General features: G+C 44.7%; 2 long non-coding RNA genes across 5 annotated transcripts; one reads left to right on the forward strand and one right to left on the reverse strand.

Moving 5' to 3' along the window:
* Positions 1-650: 650 nt before the first annotated feature.
* Positions 651-5896, reverse strand: LOC111092077. 2 transcript variants are annotated; one of them, XR_005377770.1, is made up of 3 exons: positions 5702-5896; positions 4909-4966; positions 651-851 (listed from the first exon to the last, which is right to left on the reverse strand). It is a non-coding gene; the product is annotated as an uncharacterized LOC111092077 (long non-coding RNA). The 2 variants fall into 2 exon arrangements; XR_005377771.1 differs by lacking the exon at positions 651-851 and adding an exon at positions 4117-4167.
* Positions 5897-6397: 501 nt separating this feature from the next.
* Positions 6398-21153, forward strand: LOC111092076. Of its 3 annotated transcripts, none has more exons than XR_005377767.1 (3): positions 6398-6758; positions 15829-15905; positions 20887-21153. It is a non-coding gene; the product is annotated as an uncharacterized LOC111092076 (long non-coding RNA). The 3 variants fall into 3 exon arrangements; XR_005377768.1 differs by lacking the exon at positions 20887-21153 and adding an exon at positions 19296-20479; XR_005377766.1 differs by lacking the exon at positions 20887-21153 and adding an exon at positions 17819-19085.
* Positions 21154-24329: the final 3176 nt, after the last annotated feature.

A 24329-nucleotide genomic window follows, 5' to 3' on the forward strand; every position in this document is an offset into this window, starting at 1 on the left:
CCTCTGCTTCTGCCTCTTTCTGTGTCTCTCACGAATAAATAAATAAAATCTTAAACACACACACACGCACACACACGGACTGAAATCTGCAATGGAGAGATCTCACAAAGGAAAAACTTGTTGCCAAAGAAGGTTGAAAGGACTTTGGCCAAAAAAATTTGTATGTTCAGTTCCACGGAGTGGGATGGTGAGAATCTCCCTAAGATCTATTTTGTGAACACTTAGGCCTTGATGATTGAATTGCCCTCAGAACAGTGGAGTTTGCAGGCCTGTGCTCTGAGGTACAGAAAAGGGAAAGGCCAAGAGATATAGTTGGTATGGGGCTTAGCAGTCATCTAGACTTCTCACTGGAGAAGCATATGACACTAGAGAGAGTGAGGAGCTTGTTTGAGGCCACAGAAAGTTGAAGCAGGGTTAGGATTCGAACTTAGCTGTTATGGAGGCCAGAACGAGGCTCTGCCTGTGTGTCTGGCAGCTGTCACGTTCATTAGCTCCCCGACATCTATCTCCTTGTTTCCTTGTATATTTTTATAAGGTTGTTAATTACCAGCCATAAAGCTCAGCAAACATTTTGATAGGCATTAAAAGCTCATGAAAACAACATTACATTTTAAGGCATAGTTTCCTAATTAATCTAATTAACTGTCAGCTTCACATTCTGTTGGTTTCCAGGCAAAGTGAATTGTGCCTCTCAACTTCTGTTTCAGCCACCGTGGACAGGGCTGGGGCCTTTCTTGATCATAGTCTTCAAAGCCCGGAAACTAGCCAACATGTAGCCTAACGTGTGGGTGTCTGAAGCAGCGTCTAGATTTTCAGCATTTTTCTGGCTTACTTCCTTGGATGATCTGTTTCTAGGACAAAGACACAGTGGTTGGAGATGCCCCAGATTAAAGCAAGCATGTAGATGACCTGCCACCTCAGCTTAGGACCATTGCAGAAGGCCAAGGTACAAATTTGGGGTGCCTTCCCCAGTGATGCCTCCTTTTCAGAGATCTGTCCTCACTCATAGCACTGGCCGTGTGGCTCAGGTTGTGATCGCAGGGTCCTGATCGAGTCTCGCATCAGGCTTCCCTGCATGGAGCCTGCTTCTCCCTCTGCCTTTGTATGTGTCTCTTTCTCTCCGTCTCTCGTGAATAAATAAATAAAATCTTTTAAAAAAAGAACTGGGGGCTAGGGCGTGAACATAGGTGGTTTAGGAGGACACAGTTCTGCCCACGACAAAGGGCAAATACTAATGATGAAGAGTTACATAACATTTGACTGGGGCAAGGGAGCAGCTGTGAGTGATGCAACATACATAAACGTGAGATCCCCTGTTCAACATCCTAAACACCACTTATTGCCAACCCCTAGGACCTGCCACCTTCTGGCTGAGGGCTTTTATCTGGCTGCTTTCTGCTGAAAGCACCATCACAGGCAGACAGGAAAAGCTGAAGTACCAGAGGGTTAATGCCCAGGGATAGTCCTCCACCAAGGACTGATTGCAATCAAGGCCTGAACACTGCAGCTCCCTCGCCCCTTGGGTGGGTTAACTCTGATCCATGTTCTACACCACGTCCAGAGCTCTCTGGTAGGATTGAGATCCTACTGTGGTAATTGGCCAGTCATGTATCCCTCCTTGCTTTCCCTGTTTCACTTTCCACTCCCTGACCAGCATTTGCTCCTATGCCTCTCAAATAAGCTACTGCACTTGGATCCTTGTGTTAAGCTCTGCTGCTGGGGGAGCAAACATCCTGCAAACAAACTGGAGGTGGCATGTGGACATTATGTGGAAATAGGAGCAGGGAAAGCTGGTCAAAGGGAAGGGGAGAGAGAAAGATTGAACCCAAAGAGGGGGAAAATGTTTCTGTGTTACTGAGTTTCAAGTTCTGGTCCCCATGAGCACTGCCCTGCATTTATCCCTCTTGGCTTTCCAAATAGTCATAATGTGGGATCTTGGGTGTTCTGGAACTTAAAATAATTTAGCCACTTCCTTATTCAAGTGCAGCAGATTCTCTTGGACTCTTCTAGAAACTTCCTTCTGAAATATGCAGTTATAAGGAAGTTGATACCTTTGCTCTGGGGAATTGTGCCACAAAGGACATTCTGTGACTTCATAAATAGGATTAAAGTTAACCCTTGGTTTGCAGAGCTGAAGCTGGGGATGACCTGGGAAAATTTGCATATGGGCCAGGAGCTACCAGGGAGGTCAGGAACCAAGGCTTTATGCTCTTTTCTTTTAAGATTATCATAATCTTTCTGGTTGATTGGGGTGAGCCCAATTGAGGCTCCTGAGAGAAAGGATATAAAAACCCACAGGGAAAATGACCATAAATGTAAAGGGAGTCTACTGCTGACCAGTGTTCAACAGTAATTCTTAGGCTATGGGGCTTAATTCCAGCATTTTTTGGAGCTGATGAGGAAAAGGGGACTAACTAAGGAAGTATGAGTCCCTTCAGTGAAGGAATTCAATCTTGTTACTTTGGAATTTCCTTTTTATTCATGGCCTTAACCATGTTATTTTGACATCCTTAGCTGTGCTGAGTGCCAAGCTGGAGGTTTGGAGGGTAAAGATCAGACTCTATCAATAAAGTGATGTCAGGGAGTATGGAATCTTGTAGGTAAGGAAGAATGTGATTAAACTACATTTTCATTTTTTTTTTAATTTTTTAATTTATTTACTCATGAGAGACATAGAGAGAGGAGAGGCAGAGACACAGGCAGAGGGAGAAGCAGAGGGAGAAGCAGGCTCCATGCAGGGATCCTGATGCGGGACTTGATCCCGGGACTCCAGGATTATGTCCTGGGCAGAAGGCAGGCGCTAAACTGCTGAGCCACCCAGGGATCCCCTAAGCTACATTTTAAAAACCCACTTAATTCCTTAGGCTTTTCAATCCCAAAACAGCATCTGGTGAAAGGATATGTGTAGTAGGAATAAAAGGGAGGAATCCAGCCAGCAGGAGCAGGGTCTGGAGTTAGAATGGAGTAGGTGGGGCAGTTGACTTCTGAGCTAGAGTGGTTCTCAGTAGAGGGTGCCACAGTCACCGATGAGGTGTGCCCTGAGTGACAGGGGAGTCTGGACAGCAGGGTATCCCTTGGTCAGGTATAGCATGATATTTATAATGATAATGATGGTGAACATCATAATCATCATTAAATCCCCTGTTTTTTTCTAAGATTTTATTTATTTGTTAGAAAGCATGAGCCAAAAAAAAAAAAAAAGAGAGAGAAAGAAAAAGAAAACGAAAAAAAAAAAGCATGAGCCAGTGGGAGGGGCAAAGGGAGTGGGAGAATCAGACTTCCCATTGAGCAGGGATCCCAATGTGGGGCTTAATCCCAGGACCCTTGGGATCATGACCTGAGCCAAAGGCAGACAGTTGACTGAGCAACCCAGATGCCCCATAAAATCCCTGTTTAAAGATGAGAAAACTTCACCACCCTCAGCAGGGCTGAATTTCAGTTTCAAGAAGTAAAATGAGACTCTAAAAAATATGGTTTGTCAGAATCTATGAAGATGCAGAACAGATTGGGAAATGGGAGTCCTATTTGGGTCAGGATGAGCTGTTTGAGGCCAAGTCTTGAACATTTTAGGAGTATCAGAAATCAGGTTGGAGTTGGGGTTGGCTCTGGGAAAGGGCTAGTTGTGGTGGCCTAAGGCCAAACAGGATTGTCCTTCCAATGGCTTCTAACCTTCATCATCTGGGATTTCTGGCCCCTACCTGTTTGACACTCCTCTAATGGATTTAAATTGATACCTTCAAAATTGTAAAACCAAGACTGATTCTCCCTCCCTTTTGTCCACTCACCTTCAAGAATTTAATGAGCTTGTCTAGGGTAAAGTGTTTTATTCAAGCCCAATGCTGGTGGTATCACTTAGGAAGTAAATTCTAAACTAATAGAATTTGAGTGTAATGTAAAATAGCAATTGATCTCTGCCACAGAGAGTAAGAAAAATTAACTGATTTTCAAATATTTATTATTTCAAATATTATCGGGAAACTGAACAGACACCCTTATTCTTTGATTGAAACTCAAAGAATTGGGATCCCTGGGTGGCGCAGCGGTTTGGCGCCTGCCTTTGGCCCAGGGCGCGATCCTGGAGACCCGGGATCGAATCCCACGTCGGGCTCCCGGTGCATGGAGCCTGCTTCTCCCTCAGCCTGTGTCTCTGCCTCTCTCTCTGTGTGACTATCATAAATAAATTTAAAAAAAAAAAAAAAAAAAAGAAACTCAAAGAATTGTCTTGTCCTAAATGGGAGAGTTGGCTGAAGAATAATTACAGGGGGTGAGAGGACCAGAGCCATCCTTGGGGGTTGCAGAGGGGTGAGATTTGTGATCTCCTGGGCAGGTTAGAATAGGGGACAATGTCTCCAGATGCTTCTCTCCTCCTCTCTCCCCACTGAAATCAGATTATGAATTTCATCCTGATGTGACTATCACAAGCTCACCTCTGTGACACATGTAGGGAGGTTCTGGCCCTTGCCCCACCCAAGAGCTCAGTCCTGAACCTCAATATTGACCTTCCTACCATTCGCCTGTCTCTATGTTCCTTTCATCCACCTCCTTTCTGACGGCCTTGGCAGCTAGTGACTATTCTGGATTTTTCCCTACAAATGCTCAGCGTCGGGATCCCTGGGTGGCACAGCAGTTTGGCGCCTGCCTTTGGCCCAGGGCGCGATCCTAGAGACCCGGGATCGAATCCCACGTCGGGCTCCCGGTGCATGGAGCCTGCTTCTCCCTCTGCCTGTGTCTCTGCCCCTCTCTCTCTCTCTGTGACTATCATAAAAACAAAACAAAACAAAAAAACAAAAACAACAACAAAAAAAAACACACATGCTCAGCGTCTCCCATAGGCATCACCAACCACCTGTCCTCCTCCATCAGTCCCCCACCTAAAACCTACATAAAGGTGACTATAAAGGCTGGTACCTGGAAGAAAAGGCTCGTTTTCTTTCCAACTATGGGAGATTGCCTCCAAAGACAGCCACTGTGAAAATTAATAAAAGGAAATCTTGTGGAGCACCTGGGTGGTGCAGTTGTTTGAGTGTCTGACTCTTAGGTTAGGCTCCAGTCATGGTCTCAGGATCACAGGATCAGGATGCTTGGGGTTCTCTTTCCTTCTCCCTCTGCCCCTCCCGCTTGTGCTCTTTCTCTCCCTCACGATAAATCTCAAGATAAATAAATACATATTTTTAAAAAAGGAAATCTTGGGGGCAGCCCAGGTGGCTCAGTGGTTTAGTGCCACCTTTAGCCCAGGGCGTGATCTTGGAGACCCAGGATGGAGTCCCACGTCAGGCTCCCTGCATGGAGCCTGCTTCTCCCCCTGCCTGTGTCTCCACCTCTCTCTCTCTCTCAAATAAATAAAATATTTTTTTTAAAAAAGGAAATTTTGTTTATTTTTTTTTAATTTTTTTAAAAATTTTTATTTATGATAGTCACACACACACACACACACACACAGAGGCAGAGAGAGAAGCAGGCTCCATGCACCGGGAGCCCGACGTGGGATTCGATCCCGGGTCTCCAGGATCGCGCCCTGGGCCAAAGGCAGGCGCCAAACCGCTGCGCCACCCAGGGATCCCGGAAATCTTGTTTATTAAAAAAAATTTTTTTAAGATTTTATTTGAGAGAGAGCACGAGGGAAGTGGGGAGGCAAAAGGAGAGAGAGAGAAGCAGACTTTCCACTGAGCCGGGCTTCATCCTAGGACTCTGGGATCATGACCTGAGCTGAAGGCAGACGCTCACTGGACTAAGCCACTCAGCTGCCCTGGAGATCTTGTTTAAAATGGAATCAGGACACCAGCGCATGGAGCTCCTGTGCCCGTCACTTGTGGTCAATTGCAAACTGAACAGGAGGAGAACTCTGCACCTGGATACTACTTCAAGAGCCACTCTCTGGCTTTCCTCCTCCCTCAGCAACAACCCAGCCAATGAGAGACAATCACAGCCCAGCCAATGAGAGACAGTCACAGCTCAACCAATGAGAGACAGTCACAGCCCAGCCAATGAGAGACAGTCACAGCTCAACCAATGAGAGACAGTCACAGCTCAACCAATGAGAGACAGTCACAGCCCAGCCAATGAGAGACAGTCACAGCTCAGCCAATGAAAGGCCACTATATTTGAAATTCCCAGTTGACTCCAATGGGCTTTGTGTTTCTATCAGCCCTCCTCCACAACTCCTTTCCTTTATGGACGAGTATTGCTCTTTGTTCTGTGGGCTTGCCTATATTTTTGTCATAGTTTTCTTTTCCCAGGTTGCAATTCTCTGCTGTTCCAGAAACAACGGTGACAACAAAAAGTACATTTGTTTGCTAGTAAAATAATTGGCAGCTTTATTTTTAAGGTTAACACCACCACCAATGCTTCCTGTCCATCCCAGAGAAAGTGTGCTGCTCTTCCTGTCAAGAGGTGGTGTTATTTTATTTTATTTTTAATATTTTACTTATTTGACAGAGAGAGAACATAGGCAGAGGGAGAGAGAGAGAAGTACACTCCCTGCTGAACAGGGAGCTCGATTCAAAACTCCATCCCTGGAACCTGGGATTCTGACCTGAGCCGAAGGCAGACGCTTGACTGAGCCATCCAAACGCCCCAAGGGGTGGTGTTACTGAGGAAGAAATCCAACTAACTTGCAAGAGTACGGCCCAGCCAGCCCCCAGTCTTTCTAGCCATGGTCTTGTACGTTGCAGACCCAGAGCCCCAGTGGAATTTGTGAGTGACCCAGCAAACATCCTGTGGAAGAACTGCTCAGCTGCAACGGGCCATCCCTTGGAATGGTAAGAAATAATAAATCATTATTTTAAGCTGTTAAGATTTTGCAGTGGCAAGGCACCTGGCTGGCTGAGTCAGTAGAGTACGCGATTCTTGATCTCAAGGTCTTAAGGTCAAGCCCTGCTTTGGGTATAGAGCTTACATTAAAAAAAAAAAAAAAAAAAAAAGGAACAAAGAAAAAATTTGCAGTGGCTTGTGAAAAAGAAAACTGGTAGTGGCCTATGAAATAGCAGTAGATAATTGAAATACCAAACCTTGTAGGACTGGAGTCTGACTTCTCCTGGCCATTATATTATACTTTGCCAACTTCAGAGCCCCTGATTGACACATGTGTTGAACTTCCTGGACTACCTGCAAGGGATGCTCTGTTCTATTGCCCATAAACTTCAAGCCCAAGTGCATCATTTTTTCAACAAACACTGGTTTGTACCTATTACTTGAACCGTGCCCATTTTGGTCACTGGGGATTCAGAGACACACTCCCAACCTCCAAGAAGTTTCACAGGCCAAGGAGGACACAAACAGGAAGATAACATGCAAAAATTCTGTGTACAAAGTGCTAAAATAGCAGAACAGAGTACCATGAGGGGGCAAGGAGCAGTCATGCCCAGGTAGACTTCATGGAGAGTATGTGAGTGGTCATTTAGTTCTGCAAGCATTTCACTCCCAGGTCGATGTGATTCCGTACTGTCTCCTACAAACCGTTCTCAGTGCTGCTGCCTGTCCTGCCACCCCTGGGCCTCCCGCATCTCACCCCTGCAGGCTCTGCCTTCACCAGGGCTGGGCTCTTTAGCTGATAGAGAATTGTACGTAGAAAGGCATGATAGGCTTCATTGGGAGGAACCAGGGACCTGGCCAGAGACAAGAGGTCAGTGAAGAGGCAGGTGAACTGGATAAGATGAGAGAATCATAGCAGACAAGGGGCAGAGACTGTGCCTAGGATGGAGAGCCTAGGATTCAGATGTGGCAGGCCACAAAGTCCAAAGTTCACTGACTCCCAGTCCAGTGCTCATTCCATTACTGAGCAAATTAAGAGTAATTCTAAAGGTGAAAAATACACAGGAGTCCTACATTGGGCTCCTTGCGGGAAGCCTGCTTCTCCCTCTGCCTGTATCTCTGCCTCTCTCTCTCTGTGACTCTCATGAATAAATAAATAAAATCTTAAAAAAAGAAAAAAAGAGTACACTTATGATGAGTACTGAGCAATGTATAGAACTGTTGAATCACTGTATTGTACACCTGAAACCAATTTAACAATGTATGTTAACTTCTCGAATTAAAGCAATGGCTCAATTAGAACTGATGTAATTACTTTTTTAAAAAGTTTATTTATTTGTTTTAGTAATCTCTACATCCAGTGTGGGACTCGATCCTGGGACTCCGGGATTATGCCCTGAGCCAAAGGCAGACACTCAACTGCTGAACCACCCAGGCCACCCGTTTTGTTTTTTATTTTTTATTTTAATTTTTTTATTTAAAATTTTTTGGTAGTTCCCCGCTACATCAAAAGAAAGCCAAGGGAGGGCGGAGGGAGCGCCCTGTTTTGTTTTTTAAATTCAGGACTGGCCCTGTGCCCACACAGAGCATGCCAGACAATGGAGGTTCAGTATATCCTGTCCCCTCCTTTCTTCAGTGACACCCCCACCACCCAGAGCTTGACACAGTACCCAGTAGCAAAACCTCAGCTCCCACTCTCAGATCTCGGAGAGCAGAGGTTTGAGCTGAGTATTTGGAGGGAGTAACAATGCCTAAGAATCAAATCCTTAATCCATTCATGGGGCCCAACATGGGGCTCAAACTTACAGTCCCGAGATCAAGAGTAACACAGTCTACTAATTGATCGAGCTGGCTCCATTGATCCATTGATCCATTGATCCATTTATTGATCCATAATTGATCCATTGATCCATTTATTATTTTCCATTTTTATTTTATTTATTTATTTTTTAAAAAAGATTTTATTTATTTATTCTTGAGAGACACAGAGAGAGAGGTAAAGATACTGGCAGAGGGAGGAGAAGCAGGCCCCATGCAGGGAGCCCGACAGGGGATGATCCCGGAAGTCCCGGGACCACACCCGAGCCTAAGGCAGACGCTCAACCGCTGAGCCACAGGCTTCCCTATTTTCTATTTTTAAAATAATATTTAATTATATTAGTCCTGGAGCACCTGGCTTGCTCAGTCAGCAGAGCGTGCAATTCTTGATCTCCGGGAGGTAAGTTTGAGCCCCACGCTGGATGTAGAGATTACTAAAAAAAAAAAAAAAAAAAAAAAAAAAAATTCCATCGATCAACCTATCAATCAATCTATAAATCTATATCTATCTATCTTTAAAAAACTAATTATATCAGTTCTAATTGAGTCATTGCTTTAATTCCAGAAGTAAACCTACATTGTTATATTGAACCCAGGTCTGTCTTATTCAAAGCTGTACTTTCTCTGTACCAAGGAGCAAGAGGATAGACAGGTATGAAATCACTTGAGAGATTTCAAAGCACACAGGTGCCAGGACCCCACCCTCAGAGATTCTTTTTTTTTTTTTTTTTAATTTCTATTTATTTATGATAGTCACAGAGAGAGAGAGAGGCAGACACACAGGCAGAGGGAGAAGCAGGCTCCATGCACCGGGAGCCCGATGTGGGACTTGATCCCGAGTCTCCGGGATCACACCCTGGGCCAAAGGCAGGCGCCAAACCGCTGCGCCACCCAGGGATCCCTCTTTTTTTTGTTTTTTTTTTAAGATTTTATTTATTTAAAAAAAAAAAGATTTTATTTATTTATTCATGAGAGACACAGAAAGAGAAGCAGAGACATAGGCAGATGGAGAAGCAGGCCCCCCCGCAGGGAGTCCTTTCCTGGGACTTAGTCCCCAGACTGGGATCATGCCCTGAGCTGAAGGCAGACACTAAACCACTGAGCTACCCAAGCATCCCACCCTCAGAGAGTCTAATGCAATTGGTCTGGAGTGAGGCCTGGGGGTTTTTTAGTTTTTGTTTTTTTAAAGAGGTGATTTTATGCCCTGCCATACTTGGAGACACTGCCTTAATCAGAGGCAGGTTCAAACCCCCTTGGATCAGCCATCGCAGAGTGACCCTTCACTTGTGCCCCATACTACTCATGTTCTGTCCTTTTTGACAATGACTCTATGGGAAGTAAATGTTTATTCAACTCTCGCTTGCATTTTTAAAAAGATTTTATTTATTTATTCACGAGAGACAGAGGCAGAGACACAGAAACAGGGAGAAGCAGGCTGTCTGCAGGGAGAGCCTAATGTGGCACTTGATCCCAGGACCCCGGATCACAACCTGAGCCAAAGGTAGACATTCAAACACTGAGCCACCCAGGCATCCCTTGGATGCTTTTTTTAGAGGTGGCTTGCAAAGCCATTGTCAAATCTGGATTCCCAGTTTCTCATTGTCTTTTATTAGGGATGTGAGACTGTTCAAGAAAAAAAAGATTATGCTAAGAAATAAATAGCCACCAGTAATAATTTAATGAATTTTGAAGTTGGTGTTTCCCAGCCTCAGGCATTTGGGAATCACCTTCATATTTGCTGTGTGTAGAGGCTGCTTTCAGGCAACAAACTTGAGAAATGGAAACTTAAGCAAGGCAAGAGGGCCCTGGCTGAATGCAAACAGGCTCAATAAGTGACCTGCCTCCAAATGACCATAGGCCCTAACTGGCAGATTACAACCAGGCATAGTTCCTAAGATTACCAAAAGAAAGAAAAAAAAAGGAAAAATCCATAGTCCCCATTCTCCTTCACTCTGCCCTGTAACTGTGGCCTCCCACCACTGCCCTGTCACAGTCTCTGGTTTGCTGTCCTGTCCATTGCTCCCTTGCTGTGTATTCAATAAACTTGTATTTCCTTTGTTCTGCCTCAGGTGGATACACACACATGCACACACACACACTTTGCACCACCAGCCCCCATCCAGCTGGGACCACTGTACTATATGTGCCTGTGGCCACTGCTAATTTACTTAGTATTGCACTTTAAATCAGTTCCTACTTTTTAAACTTAAAAACTTCTATTTTAAAAGGTAACTGAAAAAAAAAAAAAAAAAAAAAAAAGTAACTGTAGGGCAGCCCGGTGGCTCAGCAGTGTAGCACCACCTTCTGCCCAGGGCCTGATCCTGGAGACCCCCGGATTGAGTCCCACGTCGGGCTTCCTGCATGGAGCTTGCTTCTCCCTCTGCCTGTGTCTCTGCTTCTCTCTGTTTCTCATGAATAAATAAATAAATAAATAAATAAATAAATAAATAATCTTAAAAAAAAAAGACATCCTTAAATTCTGAATTCAGACCCCAGTTCCTATAAAAAATTTTTAAATAAATAAATAAATAAATAAATAAATAAATAAATAAATAAATAAATAAATAAATAAATAAATAAAAGGTAACTGTAGGGGGCGCCTGGGTAGCACAGTTGGTTAACCTTCTGATTCTTAGTTTCAGCTCAGGTTGTGATCTCAGGGTTGAGATGGAGCCCTCTGGTGGGTTCATGATCAATTCAGAGTCTCAGGACTCCTGGGTGACTCAGTGGTTGAGCATCTGCCTTCAGCCCAGGGTGTGATCCTGGAGCCTTGAGATCGAGTCTCACATAGAGCTCCCTGCGTGGAGCCGGCTTCTCCTTCCGCCTATGTCTACGCCTCTCTCTGTGTCTCTCTCAAGAATAAGTAAATAAAATCTTAAAAAAAAAAAAAGGGGGCAGCCCGAGTGGCTTAGCAGTTTGGCGCCGCCTTCAGCCCGGGCATGATCCTGGAGCCGCGGGATCGAGTCCCAGGTCTGGCTTCCTGCGTGGAGCCTGCTTCTCCCTCTGCCTTTCTCTGTGTGTGTCTCATGAATAAATAAATAAATAAAATCTTAAAAAAAAAAAAAAAAAGACTCTCCTTCTCATAAATAAATCTTTAACTAACTAACTGTAGGGGCACTTGGGTAGCTCATTTGGTTAAGTGTTGGACTCTTCTTGGTTTTGGCTCAGGTCATGATCTCAGGATTTTGAGGTGGAGCCCTCTGTCTAACTGCTTGAGATTCTCTGCCTCTCCCTCCCCCTCTGTCCCTCCTGCTCTCACACGCACTCTCTCTTTAAAATAAATAGGATGCCTGGGAGGCTCAGTCAGTTAAGCATATGCCTTCGACTCAGGTCATTATCCTGGAGTCCCAGGATCAAGCCCTGCATTGGCTCCCTGCCCAGCAGAGTCTGCTTCTCCCTGTGCCCCTCACCCTGTTCATGTTCTCGCTTTCTCTCTCTCAAATAAATAAATTATTTTAAAAAATCTTTTAAAGATAACTGTATATCACCACTAAAAATGAAAACCAAAAATATTTGTAATAAACAAATAACTGTTAAAAATAAGAGGCAGTGGGGCTGGGTGGCTCAGTGGTTGATTATCTGCCTTTGCTCAGGTCATGATCCCAGGGGATGGAGTTCTACGTTGGGTTCCTCACAGGGAGCCTGCTTCTCCCTCTGCCTATGTCTCTGTCTCTCTCAGTGTCTCTAATGAATAAATAAAATCTTTAAAAGTAAAATAATAGGCAGTATCTCCTACTATAAGATCCCCCATGGCTCATTCCTCACTTCCCTCACATTGGCTCCAGTTGCTGCCTTTCTTTCTTTTTTTTTTTTTTTTAAATATTTTATTTATTTATTCATGAGAGACACAGAGAGAGAGAGAGAGAGAGGCAGAGACATAGGCAGAGGGAGAAGCAGGCTCCATGCAGGGAGCCCGATGCGGGACTCGATCCTGGGTCTCCAGGATCACACCCGAGGCTGCAGGCGGTGCTAAACCCCTGCGCCACCGGGGCTGCCCAGTTGCTGTCTTTCTGTGGCGTCTTCCCTTCCCTGATCACCCTTTAAACATCGCACTCTCCCCCCTAACTTTGATTCTTCTTCAAAGCACTCAACCACCTTCTCATCTATTGAGAGTTGAAATGATTAAAAAACACAGTTCAACCAAATACATTTAAATACCAAATTGGCTTTATCCAACAATTCTTGGGTCAGGCAGCAGCTCATTTAGCAAATAAAAAGGAGTTCTGAGGAACTGAACAATGTGGGAGACTTTTTATAGTGTCAAGGAGCAAGAATTCCTGTCCCCTCAAAGGTCCTTCTAGCTGGACTGAGAATCAATTGACATGAGACAGATTAACAGGAGAGATCAAATTTAATAAAGCATATGTATAGGAATCCATGTAGACATGGAGATGCCAGAGACAGGGAAAATGAGATCTATATTTCATTCTGAATTGAGAAGAAGGGGGTACCGGTCAGTGATTTCAGAAGGAATGCATTTTACAGGACAGTAAGAAGAGCAGATGTTTGGTAATTAGATGTTTGCCTTACCATAAGGATGGGTCACTCATAAAATTTACTTCTGCTAATAACCTTTATTCTAGGAAAGACCCCCCCAATTTCAATTCTTCTATGTCAGGAGAGACAAAAGTTTCTCCCCTCCAAAGCGTCTCAAGTGCCTTCAGCTTGAAACAATTCACATGTCAGAGTGGAACATTCAGTGCAGAGCTGTCCTGAACCCCTTCCATAGGCAGGAGGAGGCATGAACAGGGGAAAAGCAGAGTTCATCTTTGGGGGTTGAAAGGGGTCTATCTCACCAGTGCTGACCAGAAAATTCCAGATTTCCGGGTTTAAGATTACATTCTGGGGATCCCTGGGTGGCGCAGCGGTTTAGCGCCTGCCTTTGGCCCAGGGCGCGATCCTGGAGTCCCGGGATCGAATCCCACGTCGGGCTCCCGGTGCATGGAGCCTGCTTCTCCCTCTGCCTGTGTCTCTGCCTCTCTCTCTCTGTGTGTGACTATCATAAATAAATAAAAAAATTAAAAATAAAAAATAAAAAAAATAAAAAAAATTTAAGATTACATTCTTGGGAGGGGCACCTGGGTGACAGTCAGTTGAGCTTCCAACTCTTGGTTTCAGCTCAGGTCATGATCTTGAGGTCCTGAGATTGAGCCTCACATGGGGCTTTGCACTCAGTGCAGAGTCTGCTTAAGATTCTTTCTCCCTCTGCGCCTCACCTACCCCCCCCAAATAAATCTTTTCTTTTTTTTTTAAGATTTTATTTATTTTTTTGAGAGAGAGAGAGAGAGCAGAGAGCACGAGCGGAGGGGAGGGGCAGAGGGAGAGGGAGAAGTAGGCTCCCCACTGAGCAGGGAGCCCTACACAGGGCTAGATCATGACCTGAGCCAAAGGTAGATGCCTAACTGATTGAGCCACCCAGGCGCCCCACAAATAAATAAATCTTAAAAAAAAGATTAAGATTATAGGCCTAGGAGCGGTTGAAACTGCAGTTAGGTTAGGTATTAAGTCTTGGTTTGCTTATGTGAGGCTTAACATAAGTGAGTCCATTTTGGGCCTGTTGACTCTCTTTCTTTAATGTTTGTTTTTTTGTTCACTGCCATGGCCCCGTGCCTACAACAGTGCTTCACACACAGTTGGTATTCAGTAAATATTTATTAAGCAACTTGAGCAAAGGGCAGTGCTGGAGTAGCCCTTAGAAGTCATCAAGTTCACTAGCCTTACAATGTATTTCAAGAGAAATCTGACATAGAAGACCTATATTGAAAGGGATAAAAAATAACATCCAAGGTCTGTCTCCAGATGTCCTGGGGGCCTCTCTCCTTGTATTAGTCTTGTGTGCTTTTCCAACACTATTCTCCAATTCTCAGTGGACACAGATTGGTGTGTTAAATTGATTTAACTCAATTTTTTAAAAAAGATTTTATTTATTTTTTCATGAGAGAGAGAGGCAGTGACATAGGCAGAGGGAGAAGCAGGCTCCCCGCAGAGAGCCCAATGGGGAACTCAATCCCAGGACCCCAGGATCACAACCTGAGCCAAAGGGAGACAGACACTCAACCACTGAGTTACCCAGGCAGCCCAGATTTAACTCAATTCTGACGTGACCTGGAGGTAGTCTCAGAACCCACAGGCTAAGTGCTCAGTCCCGCAAGTCTGCCCCCCACCCCCACCCCCACCCCGCCACCGCCGCCGCCGCCGCCACCACCACCACCACCACCACCGCCACCCCCCACCACCTTTGCTTTTGACCAACCAGCTATAAATAGGAGGTTCCCATGGCCCCCTCCTCAGATTCAATTAATTTGTTAGAGCAGATCACAAAACCCAGAAAACCAGTTTAATTAGTAACTAGTTTGTTCCGAAGGATATTAAAGGATGCAAATGAAGAGCCAGGTGAAACATAGGACAAGGTAGATGGGGAGGAGGGGCAGAGCTAACACGCGGTCTCTGAGCAAGCATGCCCCATACCTTCACGTGTTGACCAGCTCAGAAAGCTCATTCAACTCCAGCCTGGGATTTTATGGAGGCTTCATTACTTGGGCACGGCTGATGAAATCATGGGTCTTTGGTGATAGAGCTGGATCTCCAGGCCCTCCGCTCTGCTGAAAGTTCCAGCCTTCCCTTTGTTGGTTCCCCAGGAACCAGCCCCCATCCTTAGGGCTTTTCAGAAGTCATTATTAGCATAAAGTCCGGTGGGGTAGATAGGGGCTTGCTATGAATAACAAAAGGCTCTGCTTTCACCTTGACAGCCTGTAACCACTTGGGAAATACCAAGGATTTTAGAAGCTCTGTGCTGGAGGACCCAATATCTATTTCTTACTATGAATCACAATAGCACACTTCGTGACAGAAACGCTGAGCCCAGAGAGGGGATGTCCCTTCTCCCACGTAACTCTATACTGAAAAATAACAGACATAAACAAGCAACTATAACAGACATAAACAGGCTAGAGTTGCTTTTCTGTTTGGGACTATTGCTTGAAGACCTGAAGAGAAAAAGGAGCACAGCATAATAGAATGTTCCCTGGACTGAGTACTCTCCTGGTCTCTGCAAAATCCTCTTCTGACAAGGAGCCAGGGAAGTCCAAGTTCTCTGCCTGATTAGATTCCCAGTTTCCTGGTTTCCAGGTGCTAGGAGAAAATCTTATTTCAGAAGCAGTTTATGCTTATTACGCTCTATAGGCAGATGTTAGACTTCTTTTGAGACACTATCGATCTTTTGTTTGGGAAAATATTTCAAGAGACCTATTTATCTTGCAGACGGATACCTGCTGAGAGGCCAGCCTTGCTGTTCTGCTGTTCCTGATTAAGCAGCAGGGATTTTCAGTTTCACCTAGGTACTCATGTGTCCTTGCCTGATACATCTTTGCCTTACTTCCAACCTTTATTTAGCACTTTAACAGATATTTGGTACACAGTAAGTATTTAGAGGGGGCGATGAGAGAGCTTGGCAACAGGTCAGGGCGAAAGGAGTTAGGTATCCAGTAATACATTCTTGCATGGGAACATTGGGCACAGTGATGCCTAATGCTCACTTTAGAGATATCGTTAATTCTACGATGACACTGCCCCAGATCTTCGGCATCATTGTTACCCCAGTAGTGAGTTCCATTGTGGCTCTCCTGAAAAAAATAATATTCACATCCTAATCCACCTGTGAATGTGACCTAATTTGGGAAAAGGGGTTTTGCAGATGTAATTAAGTTAAAGGATTTTGAGATGAGATCATCCTGGATCATCTGGGTGAGCCCTAAATCTAATAAAGGATAAGTATCTTAATAACAAACAGAAATGGGGCGCCTAGGTGATACAGTTGGTTGAGCATCTGACTTGGTTTCTGTTCAGGTCGTGATCTCTGGGTCTTGAGTTTGAGCCCTGAATTGGGCTCTGTGCTCAGCATGGAGTCTGCTTGATATTCTCTCTCTCTTTCCCTCTGCCCCTCCTGTTCATGATCTCTCTCTCTCTCTTAAATCAATCAATCTTTTTAAAAAAATTCAGAGAAGGGATCCTTGGGTGGCTCAATGGTTTGGCACCTGCCTTTGGCCCAGGGCACGATCCTGGAGTCCCGGGATCGAGTCCCACATCAGGCTTCCTGCATGGAGCCTGCTTCTCCCTCTGCCTGTGTCTCTGTCTTTCTCTCTCTCTCTCTCTCTATCATGAATAAATAAATAAAATCTTTAAAAAATAAAATAAAAATTCGGAGAAGAAAGGCACCTGGCTGGCTCAGTCAGTAAAGCATGAGATTCTTGATCTTGGGGTTGTGATTTGACCCCATGTTGGATGCAGAGGTTACTTAAAAATAAAATTTCAAAAAAGAAACAGAAGACGAGGACATAGAGGAGAAAGCAAAAAGAGACAGAGAGGGAACCAGAGGTTGGAGTGATGTAGCTACAAGCCAAGGGATGCCTGAGGCCACCAGAGTTGAAGGAACCAAGAAAGTATCCTACTCTAGAGCTTTCAGAGGGAGCCAGGCCCTCATGTCACCTTGATCTCAACTTCTGGCCTCCAGAACTGTGAGGAAATAAATTTTTTTTTATTTATTTATTTATTTATTTTTAAATTTTTATTTATTTATTTATTCTTTATTTTTTATTTTTTTAAAATTTTTATTTATTTATGATAGTCACCGAGAGAGGGAGAGAGGCAGAGACACAGGCAGAGGGAGAAGCAGGCTCCATGCACCGGGAGCCCGACGTGGGATTCAATCCCAGGTCTCCAGGATCGCGCCCTGGGCCAAAGGCAGGCACCAAACCGCTGCGCCACCCAGGGATCCCCTAATTTTTATTTATTTATGATAGTTACAGAGAGAGAGAGAGGCAGAAACACAGGCAGAGGGAGAAGCAGGCTCCATGCACCGGGAGCCCGATGTGGGATTCGATCCCGGGTCTCCAGGATCGCGCCCTGGGCCAAAGGCAGGCGCCAAACCGCTGCGCCACCCAGGGATCCCAGGAAATAAATTTCTGTTGTTTTCTAGCATCAAGTTTGTGGTTATCGGCTAAGGCAGCCCTAGGAAACTAATACACTCTCCAAGGGCCTTGTGTTGGTAGAGCTCTGGGAATGAACGAGTGGGCACAGTGAAGGCTGCCACAGGGCATTAATGGGAAAAAATCTTTTACTGAAGATTACTCAGTAGACAGAGCAGGAGTTTGCCTCTCATATCACACACCAGGCACTGATTCAGCTTTCCCAGTCTGCACCCTCCCGCACTACTCATTGCTTCTGTGTCTCTCCTTCTCTTCTCCCTCAACAGCTGTTTTCCATGCCGCTCAGTCTTGCTTGCAGCTTACTTCCTGGTCTCAGTTGAACAAGAGTGCCACAGTTACCTGACTAGTGATTTTTTCTGCCTCCTCCTGGGAGCCCTTGGTAGTCTCTGTTTTTGAGAAGTTTTCTTATAACCAGCAGAGTCTTTACTAAGGCATAAGATAAGGTATGAAAGGAACCCCAGTGGAAGGAAAGAGGATTGTTTTCACTGACAAGCCCCAGTTATAGGTTGGGCTCCTCATGATGCAGCTCTCTGGGCCTCTCACTGTCTCCCCACTCCCCACCCTCTACCTAATACTCTCTCAAAAAAGTAATGAGGTATAAACAACTGCCTGGAACACATGGAATAAGCCTCAGTATTTCCTGTTATCTAATATTTATTGGAATGGAATGGAATGAAATAGTGGATGCAGTGAGGTGTAAACAGGTCCCTGGATGCACAGGGCTGCTCTCCATTTCAGATGATTTGGAATCTGTGGGACAGGAGTAGAGTGATGCCACACAACCAGTGGATAACTGCTCTGGCAACACTGCAATGTGCAATGCACCGTGGCTTCACAGATTTCCAGTTTTTCCCGACGCAGTGCCTGGCACTTAGCTGGTGCTCAGTAAATGTGTCCGGCTAAGTTGTAACTTGCACTTGTGTTTAGCTTCTGCTCAGTACTGTCCTGAGACCCAGTAAAGGAGGTCCCCTGTTTAAGGCTCATGCCTCAGGGGCCTTGTGTTTTGGAGTGCATTCCTCAAAGGAAGTCCTCTTCTGGTATCTGGAATCAGGTGGGGCTGGCAGTAGTATTCAGGCTCAATACCCTCAGCCTATACCTTGTCCTGGGTTAAGTCCTGGTTGCCAGAAACACCTGCCTCATAATCTATCTTCCTTCCTTCCTTCCTTCCTTCCTCCCTTCAGATTTATTTTGAGAGAGTATGAGCATGCATAAGCTGGGGGAGGGACAGGGGAGGGGGGGGAGAATCTCCAACAGACTCCCCACTGAGCGTGGAGCCTGACCCAGGACTTGATTCCATGATCTGAGCCAAAACCAAGAGTCAAACAATCAACCAACAGAAATACTAGGTATCCCTATCTCAAAATTTTCTTTTCTTTCTTTTTTTTTTTTTTCAAAATTTTCTAAGAACCGCTCTGGCTATGGCTGGCAGTATCATCTAGGTGGGGCTCCCTGAGCCTGAACTGGTGTCCGCATGAGTTCTTACTTCTCTTTCTCCCCCTATTTTATTATTTTTTTTTTTTTAATTTTTATTTATTTATGATAGTCACACAGAGAGAGAGAGAGAGAGGCAGAGACACAGGCAGAGGGAGAAGCAGGCTCCATGCACCGAGAGCCCGATGTGGGATTCGATCCCGGGTCTCCAGGATCGCGCCCTGGGCCAAAGGCAGGCGCCAAACCGCTGCGCCACCCAGGGATCCCTTTCTCCCCCTATTTTAAAGTGGTCTCTAACCCTCTACCACACAGATGGAGTTGGCCAGATGACCTGAGAAGATCCAGGATTCGGCCTGTGAGGTATTCCTAGGGTCTTGTGACTAAGACCTGTTTCAGAAGGATGGTGTAGGAACAGATCACTTTCTCTGGCTGGTGTGATATTTCTTTTGTGGTATCACATGAAATTGCATCTGCAGAATGATGCTGACACAGAGATTTTAGGTGACTCTCATATCAGACATAGGAGGGCTTCAGAGCTCTGAGCTATTGATAGTCTACCAATGACCCTTGGGTTTGACCCATATATTTGAGCCTGTGCATTGGTTCTCACCCATCTGTGCTCCGGTATAATACCACCACCAGTTCACAACACCCATGGGTTTTAGGGTAGCAGTGAGTGTCCTTACCCTGGTTACTTTCTTCTGTTGGATCCAAATCACTCTGCAGGCTTTGGGTCATGTGTTAGTCTTTTGAGTGTAGCTGTGCCTACTCGTTATTCTGCAATGCCCATGGGCCTTTCCTATTGATTTGCTAGGAAAGGCAAGCTAACGACAAAGGTGATACTGGCAACACCCTTCAACACCCTTCAGCTCCTGGGTGGGTTATGTGTAACAGTCCTCCAGAAAACTCCCAACTGTCTTAAAGTTAATGCTTTGCCAGAGAGAAAAACAACTTTAGGGTGACAATAGCAAGGCTTCTGTATCCTGAGGGTCTTCTTTAGCATCTGAAAGTCCTTTTAGACCCTTCCCTTTTTCCTTACATCCTCTAACTCCCAAATATAAAATCAACTATTCCTCATAACCCCAATCCAGAGGCTCTTCCTGCCCATGGGTCCTGTCCCCATGCTTTAATAAAATCACCTTTTTTGCACCAAAGACAGCTCAAGAATTCTTTCTTGTCCTTTGGCTCCAGACCTCACAACATTCCAAAGCTGCATCATTATCCATGTCCTTTCTTGCTTCTGATCGATAAGTCAAATCTTACTCTTCTGGGTTAGTTTGTTGATGACAAACATTCTTTGCACAAATGGTACTGTTCTTGTTCCAGTCATGATCCCCTCATCTATGCTCCCTGCTAGCGATAGTGTGTAGCAGGCAGGAGTGAGATCAACATTGAAATAGATTATATTTTAGGAAGGCAGTGATTGCAGCTCAGAGTCAAGAGAAGACATGGTTGGACACTACACAATTCCCCTCCCTTTTTTTTTTTTAAGATTTTATTTATTTGGGATCCCTGGGTGGCGCAGCGGTTTGGCACCTGCCTTTGGCCCAGGGCGCGATCCTGGAGACCCGGGATCGAATCCCACATCGGGCTCCCGGTGCATGGAGCCTGCTTCTCCCTCTGCCTGTGTCTCTGCCTCTCTCTCTCTGTGACTATCATAAGTAAATAAATTAAAAAAAAAAGATTTTATTTATTTATTTGAGAGAGAGAGAGAGTGCACAGAGGGAGAGTGAGAGAGAGAAGCAGACTCATTGCCAAGCTGAGAGCCCGAAGCAGGGACTCCATCCCAGGACCCCTGGGATCATGACCTCAGACAAAGGCAGATGCCCAACCTGCTGAGCTACCCAGGCACTCCAGGACACTATAAAATTCTAATTGGAAATTAACATGACCCCAAATTAAGTATCATTCACAGATTCCCCATACTCTCAGTAAGACTTCTATTAGTAGCCACCGTCAATGAAGCACTACCTTTGAGAGAATCCACGGAAGCCATTATTCACTGGCAGCACGATGGATGGATGATGCAGCCCCATGAGTAACAATGTAACCAGCATTAAATAAATGGTATTAGGGAAATACAGAAGTAAGATCTATTTATTTATTTATTTTTATTTATTCATGAGAGACAGAGAGAGAGGCAGAGACACAGGCAGAGGGAGAAGCAGGTTCCATGCAGAGAGTCTGATGTGGGACTCGATCTCCACGACTCCAGGATCATGCCCTGGGCTGAAGGCAGGTGCTTACCTGCTGAGCCACCCAGGTGTTCCTGCCCTCTTATGTTTATTGCAGCATTATTTACAACAGCCAGATTATAGAAGCAGCTCAAGTGTCCACCAATAGATGAATGGATAAAGAAGATGTGGTATATATATATATATATATATATATATATATATATATATATATATACACAATGGAATATTATCCAGCAATAAATAAATGAAACTTTGCCATTGGCAACAAAATGGTTAGATCTAGAGACTACAATGCTAAGTGAAATAAGTTGGTCTGAGAAAGACAGATACACCATACAGTTTCACTCATATATGAAAATTAAGGAAATAAATGAACAAAGGAAAAAAAGAAACCAAAAAACAGACTCTTAACTATAGTGAACAGACAGAGGGGAGGTAGGTAGGGGATTGGGTGCAATAGGTGACAAGGATTAGAGAGTACACTTATCAGGATGAGCACTGAATAACATATGGAGTTGTTAAATCACTACGCTGTATAGCTGAAACTAATAACACTACGTTAACTACACTGGAATTAAAATTTTTTTTTTTTTTAAAGAGTTGCTTCTTTTACTAAGTCTCTTTATATTTCTTTTTTTTTTAATTTTTTTAAATTTATTTATGATAGTCACAGAGAGAGAGAGAGGCAGAGACACAGGCAGAGGGAGAAGCAGGCTCCATGCACCGGGAGCCCGACGTGGGATTCGATCTCGGGTCTCCAGGATCGCGCCCCGGGCCAAAGGCAGGCGCTAAACCACTGCGCCACCCAGGGTTCCCAGGAATTAAAATTTTTTAAAAAGTGTTAAGAGAAAAAACTCACCAACCTGGAAATCTGTACCTGCCAAATTATCCTTCACAACAAACAGCAAAAAGCCAAGATTGAAGAAATGTGGTGCATGTCTTGCAAGAAGAGGTTCTTTAGTGAATGACAATGATATAGGTCAGAAACTCAAGTCTACATAAAGAAAAGTTTTTGGGGCGCCTGGGTGGCTTAGTTGGTTAAACACCTGCCCTCAGCTTAGGTCATGATCCTAGGGTCTTGGGATTGAGCTCCACATCAGGCTCCCCTCCACAGGGAGCTTACTTCTCCCTCTGCTGCTGCTTCTTCAGTCTGCTGCTGCTCCTGCTTGTGCTCTCTCTGTCTCTCTCTCTCTCTGTGTCAAATGAATAAATCTTAAAAAAAAAAAAAAAAAAAGGAAAAGTTTTTAGGAAGGAATAAGTGAAAGAAAAATTAAAAATGGTCTTTTTTTAAAAAGATTTGTTTATTTATTTGACAGCACGTGCACAAATGGGGGAGGGGCAGAGAGAGGGAGAAGCAGACTCCTTGCTGACCAGGGAACCCCATGTGGGGCTGGATTCCAGGACCTTGTGATCATGACCTGAGCTGAGGACAAATGCTTAACCGACTGAGACATCCAGGCACCTTAAAAATGTCCCTCCTTCGGGACTCTTGGGTGGCTCAGCGGTTGAGCATCTGCCTTTGGCTCAGGGTGTGATCCTGGGGTCCTGGGATTGGGTCCCGCATCGGGGCTCCCTGTGGGGAGCCTACTTCTCCCTCTGCCTATGTCTCTGCCTCTCAGTTTGTCTCTCATGAATAAATAAATAAAATCTGTTTTTTAAAAATGGTCTTTTCTTATTCTTAAATAAAAAATAAACTAGAATAACCAGAATGACCTACGTTGTTCACTTGAGGGCACAAATAACTGTTTTTCAATTTCCCACTCATTCAAATGCTTACATGCCCTTATTTGTATAAGAGCCAAAATCTCCCTCATTGGGCTTCCCCTGATTCCTGAATTTTCAAAGCCTAGGGGATAATTTGGGTTTAGAGCATCAGTTCAGTTCCAATGCCACCCACAGAGAGAACTAGGAAGTCTGATCATTTCACTACATTGCTTCTCACTGCATCACTATGTTGCTGTTAAAGCCTGGTCTCGGGATCCCTGGGTGGCGCAGCGGTTTGGCGCCTGCCTTTGGCCCAGGGCGCGATCCTGGAGACCCGGGATCGAATCCCACACCGGGCTCCGGGTGCATGGAGCCTGCTTCTCCCTCTGCCTGTGTCTCTGCCTCTCTCTCTTTCTCTCTGTGACTATCATAAATACATAAAAAACTTTAAAAAAATTTAAAGCCTGGTCTCCCTGGACCCATGGATGTTTGTCCATTACTGATGGCTACCCTTGCTGTGCTGTGGTACAGGTCTCAGTAATGCCCTCTTTGGGCTCCTTCAAAGCACTTATCACAATTTTAATTTACATCTGTTTACCTGCTTATTGTCTGACTTCCCCACAGTATGTAAGTTCCATAGGTGCAGTTTCCATATCTGCTTTATTTACCACCACTGTATTGGAGCAGGATCTGTGCTTAACAAGTATTGCTAAAATCAATGTAAGAATGAACAAATGTGTACATGCATGGATGAATAAATGAACTGAAATTTCTGAAGCAATGGAGAGACAAGAGAGAAGGTTGTCTCCAGAGATGGAACCTGGGCCCACCCCCTCAGAGATATTTGGAATCATCACTGCAGTAGTCCAGCCCCTAATCTCCCATAATGTGTTGGAAAAGGCAGAAGCATCTGGGTGGCTCAGTCGGTTAAGCGTCTGCTTTCATCTCAAGTCATGATCCTGGGGTCTTTGGATCAAACCCCGAATGGGGATCCTACTCAGCAGGGAACCTGTTTCTCCCTCTGCCTGCTGCTCGCCCTGCTTGCGTTCGCTCACACTCTCTCTCTACTTTTTTTTTTTTTAAGATTTTATTTATTTATTCATGAGAGACACAGATAGAGAGAGGCAGAGACACAGGCAGAGGGAGAAGCAGGCTCCATACCGGGAGCTGGATGCGGGACTTAATCCCAGGACTCCAGGATCGTGCCCTGGGCTAAAGGCAGGTACCAAACCGCTGAGCCACCCAGGGATCCCCTAAGCCAACTTTAGATTGTAGTTTATAAGCAGTCAGTGAGATAAGGCATACAATCTACATTTTATTTTTTTAATTTTTATTATTTAAAAATATATTTATTTTTAGAACACACACAAGCAGTGAGGAGGGGCAGATGGGAAAGATAATTTTTTTTTTTTGGAAAGATAATTTTTTTAATTTATGTATTCAT

This window comes from Canis lupus, chromosome 24 (genome assembly GCF_011100685.1).
Source record: "Canis lupus familiaris isolate Mischka breed German Shepherd chromosome 24, alternate assembly UU_Cfam_GSD_1.0, whole genome shotgun sequence".
NCBI lineage: Eukaryota > Metazoa > Chordata > Mammalia > Carnivora > Canidae > Canis > Canis lupus.